At 33.8% G+C, this 10,236-nt stretch overlaps 1 non-coding gene across 1 annotated transcript; it reads left to right on the top strand.

The window, feature by feature from the left end:
* Window positions 1-6,591: 6,591 nt before the first annotated feature.
* On the top strand, window positions 6,592-6,698 carry LOC125128522 (U6 spliceosomal RNA). Its single transcript, XR_007135232.1, has one exon. It is a non-coding gene; the product is annotated as a U6 spliceosomal RNA (small nuclear RNA).
* Window positions 6,699-10,236: the final 3,538 nt, after the last annotated feature.

Below are 10,236 nucleotides of genomic sequence, written 5' to 3'. Positions count from 1 at the left end.
ATGCATATAAATCAAAACATTTCTGGGAAGCTTCGAATTGCAAAATGCTTTCTCCTAACTTGTTCTTATTAAGGTTCACTTCTTTTTCCCTAAAAGTAGGGATTCTGGAGGGCAACTTCCCAGATTTTCTATACTAATGAGATGCTGAATCTTGGAAGTAGTCAGAAAATGTGTCTCAGTACAACTGCAGCTCAGCTATTATTTTTTCTTGGGCAACTTTGTCAATTTTATTACTTTTCATATTATTTTATTCTGGAAAATTTAAACATATAAAAAAGTAGATAGTAAGCATTACTATATTGCATAACAACTTCACCCATCACCAGCCTCAGTAATTATTGCCTTGGTTTGAGCTGCTATAACAAATTACCATATACTGGTGGCTTAAGCAACATTTATTTCTCACAAACTTTTTCATGTCCCTTATTATGAAGCACTAGATCTAATCCCACTCAGGAGAGGTCTGTACCTGATGAGTACCCTGATGACCTAAGTACTTCCCAAAGACACCACTTTTAATAGCCACCTTAGGGCTTAGAATTTCAGCAAATGAATTTTAGGGGGACATGAACATTCAGTTCACAACAATTATAAATCTTGGGTTTTTTTAAATCTCATCTCCTCCTTCTAGCCCTTCTGTATTAGTGCGTTGCAAATTTCAGATATCCTATCATCTCAGACTTAAATGTTTCAGATTGTAGCTCTAGAAGAAAAGAATTATCATGAAACATAACCACAGTATCATTATCATTCTAAAGACATTACCAGTTCCTTAATATCAACAATATTCTTTTTTCGTCTTTTTTTTTTTGGTCTTTTTAGGGCCTCACCCAAGGCACATGGAGGTTCCCAGGCAAGGGGTCAAATTGGAGCTGTAGCTGCCGCCTACAACACAGATACAACAACAGCAGATCCAAGTCACATGTGCAAGCTACAACACAGCTCAGGGCAACGCCGGATCCTTAACCCACTGAGCAAGGCCAGAGATCAAACCTGTGTCCTCATGGATACTAGTTGGGTTCGTTAACCACTCAGCCACAACAGGAACTCCTCAACAATATTCTTAATGTTCAAGTTTTTAATTGTCTTACAAAATCATAAATTTATTTTACAGTTTTTTGAAAAATGACCTAATTTAGATCCACATATTATAGTTGAGTAATGTTAACTATTAAATCTCTTTTATTCTATAGATTCCTCTTCCATATCTCTCTTTCTCTTTCTTTCTTGTAATTTGCCTTTGGAACAAACCAAGTTACCTATCCTATAGAATCACCAGTCCAGATTTTGCTGATTGCATCACTATGGTCAGCTTAACATGTTCCTTTCTTCTCTTATTTTCTTGTAAATTAGTATTTGGATTCAAAGACTTGATAAGAATTAATATCATTTTATGGTAAAATTATTCCATAGATAGCAGCATGGTCTTCCACCAGGAGGAATATAATTACTATATCTTTTCCAATAGTTAGCAGTCACTGATGTACAATATCTAGCTCCATTAATTATGGTATTAATTCATCATGCCTTAGCTAGAGGAAATGTAAAGAGACAATTCATCTACTATTGGCTGCCCAGTGGTGGAGTTCATATGGGAAATACAGGATATTTCACATTTTTTCTTTAATTCAAGATTCTGATGCCACCAAAATTCTTTCTAAGAAGGACTTAATGACTTCTTGTGGTTGCTGTCTTGCTTCAGTCCTTTACCATTTCACTTTTCTTGTATTGGCCAGAAAGTCAACTGCAAATATTCTTGTATTCCTAGCTTGTAAAAAAGTACAAGTGTCAGAAAGCAGGTAAAATATTCACTTTCTTCAGCACTTTAGAATCATTCTCTTCTAAAACAGATTCTAAGAGAAAACTCCCTAAGCTACAGGTTTCTCCCTCAGCTCATCCACATCCTAAAAAGAGGCATTCTCTTTATCTTTGAATCCTGGCATATACCACATGCTCAACAAATAGCTTTGAATTAAACTGATCTAGACTTAATGACAATATCAGCAATGCATCACTTAGTTACTACATTTGATTCCTATAAAATTTCTTTCCTTTGAAGGTTATAAGAATTCTAGAAGACACTGTATGAGGCCATGCATTATTGTTCATATATTACTCTGGGCTGGTACTCAAACAATGCCAGTTATTTCTCTGAGAATTTTCATGAATTGTCTCTCCTCCTCCCACCCTATCTCCAGCACTTAGGAATTTAGCATTCTTCTGCTTCGGTCAAATGCCTCATTTATTCTATCTCTAAGTGCAAGGCTATAACGATCTAGTCAATTAGGTGATATTCCCCCAACTTTATTCTAAAATGTAGAGCCCGATTAATCTTGGTTGGCCTGGGATAGACTTGATTATGCCTGTTATCAAGTACATTTATTTTTAGGGCCCATTTCACTTTTAAAAAATGCCCTAATTTTGTCATTCTACCAAGCTATTGCTAAAATATGCCCAAGTGCTTTGTTGGTATCCCAAAGTATAAAGTTTACTCAAAAGACGTTTGTTGATTAAAACAAAAACAGTACTTTGCTAACCTAATAAGAGGCAGGATTTCCTATCTGTGTGTGTGTATTTTCCCTCAGCTCTTCTCTGAGGGGACTATCTTCTCCAAAAGACTTTATTTTTGACATATTAATAATGCTTCCCTTACTCAAATGATTGATGGGTTTAAAAATATCAGTCAGTAGAAACAGAATGATACAGTGAGTGGAGGAAATCAGTGAATATTTTGGCAAAAAAGTGAAAGCTGCATTAATGACTGTACAGACCTCACTAATGGGGCTTATCAGACTTTTCATAGCAAGAGTTTTCATTTCCTTTATCATCAGAACCAATAAATTCCTCTTATGTAACTGGTCCAACTTTTATTCAAGACTGACCCTAAGTTGCATACAGAAAGTGGTGCCTTGCTCACCTTATGCCAGGGCACACAAGGTGGAGATGTTGAGTGTCTCAGAAGTGAATGGAGAGCAGAGCAAGACACTGGGCTGGAAAGTTCTCTAAATTAATTGGCTTTGATGACAGCCACATGAAGGAAAGTATATTTCCTAAAGCCCTTGGCATGTTTTTATCACTTTTAAGGGGTTTTAAAGGGATATCTTTCTCTGGCATAGATCCTCTCTGGCATAAAAGTGTCAAGGAAAGACTCAGTCAAGTCAAGAGTTAATTGCAGGAATTGCAGGTATTCCCGTCGTGGCGCAGTGGTTAACAAATCCCACTAGGAACCATGAGGTTGCGGGTTCAGTCCCTGCCCTTGCTCAGTGGGTTAACGAGCTGTGGTGTAGGTTGCAGACGCGGCTCGGATCCCGCCTTGCTGTGGCTCTGGTGTAGGCTGGTGGCTACAGCTCCGATTCAACCCCTAGCCTGGGAACCTCCATATGCCGCAGCAGCAGCCCAAGAAATAGCAAAAAAGACAAAAAAAAAAAGAGTTAATTGCAGATAATTTAATTTTCACCACAAACATCAATAGTGTTGGCTAAAACTCTGATATTCAAAGTAGAAGGATAATGTTACTATCAACATAACAAAATGTATTCTTATATAGTATAATATCGGTGGTTCTCATCTAGGAGTGATTTTTCCCCAAGGAACATTTAACAATATCTGGAGACACTTTTGAATGCCATGAGTGGGACTATTGGCATCTAGCAGTCAGAGGTCAGATATGTTACTAAATATCCTATAACGTAAAAAATGGCTCTTATACCAAAGAATTATTCCATCAAAAATGTCAATAACATCATTATTGAGAAAGCTTGGTCTTCATTGATTAAAAAATAAAATATTAGAAAGGGACAATTTACTTCTTCATTCAATAACCATTTATTAAGAAACGAAGAAGCACAAAGTTTGTCCTAGATTCTGAAATTAGAGATAGATATGGCACAGTCCTGAGAGAGCCTATTCTGGCAGTTTGATGGCTTAGAGATCCTGAAAGCCTCTTATAACGCAATTATAAAAATGCTCAATGTATTATTAGGAATATTATGATAAAAGATGGAGTGAGACTGTAAGAAAGGAAGGGAAAAAAAGGAGTTCTGCTTATGTCAAGAAGTTTAACTTTGAGACCAAGAAGGTCAGCACACATCGCATCACCTCTCATTTGGGGAATTAATGCAATTCTGTGGACTTGAATTTCTGCATATTAGGAAACACAGGTTTGCCTTTTGTTAACAATACCAATGTTTTATATATTCAGAAAATAAAATGTAGTCGGAAAGAAGAAAATGCAAACCATAAAAGTGAAAACAAATACATAATCAAATACATAGTCATATATCACACTACTAACAGAATACACAAATAGGCATTTCAGGAGATTTTAAAACAAAAATATAGACTCCATGTTCTTAACGAGATTATTTTAAGAGCAAAATAAAATCTCAGCTAAAGATCAGTGATTTTATTTCTATTTGTAGAAATGTCAGGATTTTTTAAAAATTAAAACTATTTTACGTTTTGCAGATAGACGTTGCCCAGTAAATAAAAATATATGTTGTAGGATACAGAAAATTAGACAATATGTTAATGCTATTAAAAGTCATCAAGTTTTCAGTGCAAGAGAATAGAACTTCAATACAGAATGTAAAAAGTTAAGAACGGATGTATAATGAGAACTTGAATTAAGAATGTCAAAATGAACACATGATATTTAAAAATATCTTTCTTGGAGTTCCCATCGTGGCTCAGTGGTTAACTAATCCCACTAGGAACCATGAGGTTGTGGGTTCGATCCCTGGCCTTTCTCAGTGGGTTAAGGATCTGTTGTTGCCATGAGTTATGGTGTAGGTCGCAGATGTGGCTCGGATCCTGCGTTGCTGTGGCTCTGGCGTAGGACCCCTAGCCTGGGAACCTCCGTATGCCATGGGAGTGGCCCAAGAAATGGCAAAAAATAAAAATAAATAAATAAATATCTTTCTTAGTACTTCCCACTGAAAGAAACTGGAAGCCACAACAGCCCAACAGTGATAAGTACAAAGCTGTTATTTGATAAAATAACTAGAACTGGAGCCACAAATAGGAGACAGAACTAAGTGAAACTACAGAGGGAAGAGATGTCCGGAGGGAACTGAAGTCCCAAGAAGAGGCCACCACTGTTAGAGGAACAAGAGGATGAGGAAGGCATGCCCTGGTTTTACTGCTCCCTTTGCTCTCCAGTCTTTTAATAGTGTTTCCTACTGGCCAACCTTACCTGGAGGCCAGTTGGCAAGAAAGCCTGGGAAATTGGGTTCAATGTGACCCAGACCAGATCAGAGCAAAGTTTGTTTGGAGAAGGCACATGAAGAGCTCAATAATACTTGCAAAGAAAATAGGAAAGGAAAGAGAGAGATGGAAAGAATAAGAAATAAATCTGCTTCTACTGGAACTAAATCTCATGCCAACTTCTTACTCTGAAATTAGTAAAAAATAAAAAAAGAATGGGAAAGACTTATGAGCATTTATCCTGTCTTAATGGAAGAATCTGCAGTTTATCCCCAGGTTTAAAGCTCTTCTATAACAAAAGAATGCCAACTAAATAAAGAAGGAACTCAATAAAATTAATCAATTACCATTTTGCCACATTCAATGAATATTTGATTCAGACAAGCATCATAAATAAATGTTAAAATAATAAAATGTAATGTTGGAAAACAGAACTTTTCCACAGTGCCAAGTCATCATAGAATACTTGCTATTTGCAAAAGGAAAAATGATCTTTAACAACGGAAAAATATTAACATCACGATAATAACTATGTGATAATCACCACCTTCACCAGCTGATCACACTCAGCATCATTGATAACAGCACAGCCTCACTCTCTGTGCTCTTTGACAAATGAAATGTAAGTACAAAACATTGACTTTGAAATATATTCAACCTTTATCCTAAAGCTTTTAGGCATAATGTATGATTTGCATGAAATAGATGCATAGAAGAAACAATCAGGCAAATCCAGAAAATGGGAAATTCAATTAAAAAGTACTCCCAAACATATGAAAAACCAGGAAAATTTTTTAAATGCTTGGAAATAAGTAGAAAATGAATGATTAGAAATATGTGTGTTATATTTACCCATAAGAACAACAAATAGGTTTAAATGAACTGAATCCAATTAAAAGTCATAAATTATTAGGCCCTAAAACATAAAGAAATGGAAATGACGAAATAGCCAGATTTAAAAGGATTAATATAAAAGTTGATGTAGCTATATTAATATCAGACGAAATATACTGTATGGTAACAAGTATTAATAGAATTAAAAAGAGAGTTATTGCAGATTGATAAAATTTAGTTCATTAGGAGGATATAAAAATTCTAGATTTTTAAGCATAAAATATTATGGCCCAAAAATACATGAAGCAAAAATTGACAGTACCATAAAAGGAAGTTATTTGGGAAATATGTGACAAAATCCTCTCTTATTCTGGAACAATAAGCAGGAAAATACTAACTACAGTAGATTTCAATTCACTTAGCAAAATTGACTTAATGAACAACTGGTGAATATTTTGCATTACTAATCCACCAACACTCTTGAAAATCAACCATTTACAAGGCTTTAAAGAAAAATAAATATAAATTATAACATTAAAAGCATGCAGTCTGGTGCTTACTTCAGTAGCACATACGCTAAAATTGGAACAAAACATGGAAGATTAGCATGGCCTCTGCACAAGAATGACACACAACTTCTTGCAGCAGTGTTGATGAGACAAAGAACTGTATTTCTTTTGCTTATTATTTTATAACCAACTCTTAAGAACAGTGCCTAGTGCAAGGGACTTGAATATTTTTAAAGTAAATTTCTAAAAATGGAAATGCTAGAAAAATGGAAATATATTATGAGCATTTAAATTGTTAGTATAAAATTGCCTTCTAAAAGGTTTCCACCAAGTTAAAGTTAAATAATAGAGGATGAGTAAACCATGTTTTATTTTTTTATGTAGGTTTTCTCTTCATATACTTTGCTGATATTTCCACTGAGCTGTTTTCCTTTTTGTATTGCTTCAAAAGAGCTCTTTATATAATATAGATATTAATCACTAGTTTATCCTATATATTTGCAATTATTTCCTATTTTTTCTTTCCACTCTAAAAGTTGGCTTTTTAAGCATATTAATGGTAAATGTTTTTATAAATATCTTTAAATTCTAATGTACTAAAATCTTTTTTCCCCTCATAATTGAATTTTACACATTCTTAGGAAGGCTTTCTCCACTATAAGATTATAAAATGATCTGTTTACTTCTAAACTGTTTATTTTTGGTTTTTCATATTTAGTTTTCGAATAGTCTTTATGTACTAACATTTTTTTCCACTAATTTTAAATGTTAATTTTCCTATAAAGTACTATCATGTCATACTTACATGAGTTTCTTAACTATTATGTTCTAGTGATCAAAATACTATTAATAGCATACTTTATCTGGTAAGGAAGATGACCTGTATTCTTTATGTTCAAAAATTTCTTGGTTGTTCTTAGACCTTTTTCATATAAACTTTAGAGTCGAATTATGAATTTCCAAAAGTATCCCTTTAGAAGACACTGAATTTAGAGTTTCCTTTGGAATTGACATGTTTACAATATTTTCTAATGAAGAAAATGGAAATGAGAGCCAAATGAATTTATTTAGCCCTTACTGTATTGACTTCAATGGCATTTTATACTTTTCTCTTTATAGGATCTAAAATTTTCTAATTATCTGTATTCCTAAATGTTTTTCAGATTTTCACTTCTGTTATAATCAAGATCTTTTATTTTTCTCATTACATTTTGTAAATTGATTATTCACAGCTGTAGGATATAAAGCAGCTACCGATATTTTTAGGTTGATCTTGCTTCCAATAACCTGATTCTACAAAAGTTTTAATGACTTAAGCAGATGAATCCATAATTCAATTTGGATATAAATAGTTTGTAATTTTGATGCCAGTATAAATGATATTTTTCTTCTACTCATTAATTTCTTCCTTACATTTTTAATGTTGTTGCTATTTTCCTTCCCCTTCTCTATTTGGATGTTTTGAATATTTCTATTAACTGGATAAATGCATTTAAGTATGTAAATTTCCTCTGAATATTGCCTTGGCCACAGCTTGAGTTCTTTAAATGAATTCTATTTGTTAAGAAGCCCTAATAAAAACAATTAACAAAGCATTAGGTTGATAATTTAAATGACAGCATAAACAAATCTGTTAATTTTCTGATTGCTCAGTTCAGCAGTTACTTCTAATTATCTGCACTTCTACTGTGCATCAGGTATGGATATTATTTTTTTAATAAGGCTATTATGATAATAGATCATTACCCAAAGGGCTCTCATATTACTAGTTATCCTAGGCCTTTTATTTGACCCTATACTTCAATCCTGTAGGTTTAGATCTCAGATTTTACACTAGATAACTTTCCCCACATTTCCTATGACTTGGAGCTTCCATTTGAGCAGCATATAGCCTGGGTTGAGTCCCTAAATATGCTTTAGCTTCTTAATGATATCTCGGCATTAGATCCTTGGCAGCAAAAAACACTGATCTCAAAGTTATCTCCATGTTTAACTAAACTTTGCTAAGAGTTTAATGAGTCTAGCTCATTTAACCCCTCATTCACATTAAATAGCTCCTTCCTGTAAAAAGATAAGAATGTACTCCAAAAGCTCTAATATATTTTGTTTCAGTCTCTCTGAAGACTGCAGTCTAATTTACTTTTACCTATTTTACATTCTCCTTTACTACTACTTTCCTTTGTACTTACTTCCTCTTCTTCTATGTTTTTAAAAATTATTAAAACATTCCTCTGATTCCTGTCGTGGCACAGCAGAAACAAATCCGACTAGGAACCATGAGGTTTAGGGTTCAATCCCTGGCCTCAATCAGTAGGTTAAGGATCTGGCACTGCTGCGAGCTGTGGTGTAGGTCGCAGATGCAGCTTGGATCCTGTGTTGCTGTGGCTGTGGCGTAGGCTGGCAGCTCTAGCTCTGATTTGACCCCTAGCCTAGGAACCTCCACATGCCGCTGGTGAAGCCTTAAAAAGATAAAAAAAAAAAAATCCTTTAGTAGTAAATGTTATTTGAAAGCATATTTGTAACAGCTACATAATATTGTCATGGTATTAAACTCTTACTGAACAGCTCTTGCACTGTTTTAGCATATTCTTCTTATTTTCCATGTAGGTTAAGGGATCTGTAATTAATACTCTGGAATATGCTACCTGAAGTAAAGATTACAGGCAAAACAATATGTATATTTTAAGACAATCCATGTCACTACATAATTTCATAAAAGTTTATACCATTTATAGCAACAACAATTAAATACATTATTTCATTACACCTTTGAATTATCTGTTGAAATTATTTGTTGAAAATTTGTTTGTTGAAATATTTATTTGTTGAAAATTTATTTGTTGAATTATTGGTTGAAATATTTGTTGAAAATAATTTGTTGAATTATTTTCATAATACACATTGGTTTGTGATTTCACAAATAGTTTTATGAATCAAAATTGGTTACCTGGAAAAAATTTTTAGTGTCTATTTAGTCACTTTTCCACATATACACCTGAAAATGGATACTTAAATATTTTTATATGTTTCCACTGATATATTTGATTTTGTTTTCCAAAGTTCAATATTCCATAAAATGAGGAACACATGCTTCCCAATGTATTTTTTCTGCATTCAGAACTCAAAAAATAAGAGAAATTTATAGGATATGTCTTTTGCTTGCTAATTCTCTAAAAATACCCCCGCAAGGTGAATTTCAATGATTAGCGGTTTTAAGTTTTCCACTTCCAATTTGTGTCTTGTATTTAATACATTTTGAATATATAATACCAAAAATAGAATCATTTACCCATGAGGGCTTTATAAATTCAGCTTTTCTATGACTTGAATCATATCATGGAGATAAACAGTTGCAGGTTTTTGTCTCTAAGTCGTAGAGACTGACAACAATGAACCAATCTTATTTCTCATGTCAACTTCCCCAAACCCTCCTCTATGCCACCTTCTGCACAGCAGCGCAGTCTTAGAAGGTCAAGACACTCTTACAACCTGAAGTAATTAAGCCTCCATGTCAGCCTTACTATCACCAGTAGACTGAAAAAAAAAAATCTTTATATATTGATTTGAATGACTGTAGCTGTACATATTTTAATTACAATTTTCCAAATGTTGACTACAAAGGCACATGCAATTATTTGCAAGAAAAAAAAATGCGAGCATGAAAGGGAGGAACTAAGGTTCAACCTAC

This window comes from Phacochoerus africanus, chromosome 5 (genome assembly GCF_016906955.1).
Source record: "Phacochoerus africanus isolate WHEZ1 chromosome 5, ROS_Pafr_v1, whole genome shotgun sequence".
Taxonomy (NCBI): domain Eukaryota; kingdom Metazoa; phylum Chordata; class Mammalia; order Artiodactyla; family Suidae; genus Phacochoerus; species Phacochoerus africanus.
This window is presented reverse-complemented; position numbering and strand designations above follow the sequence as displayed.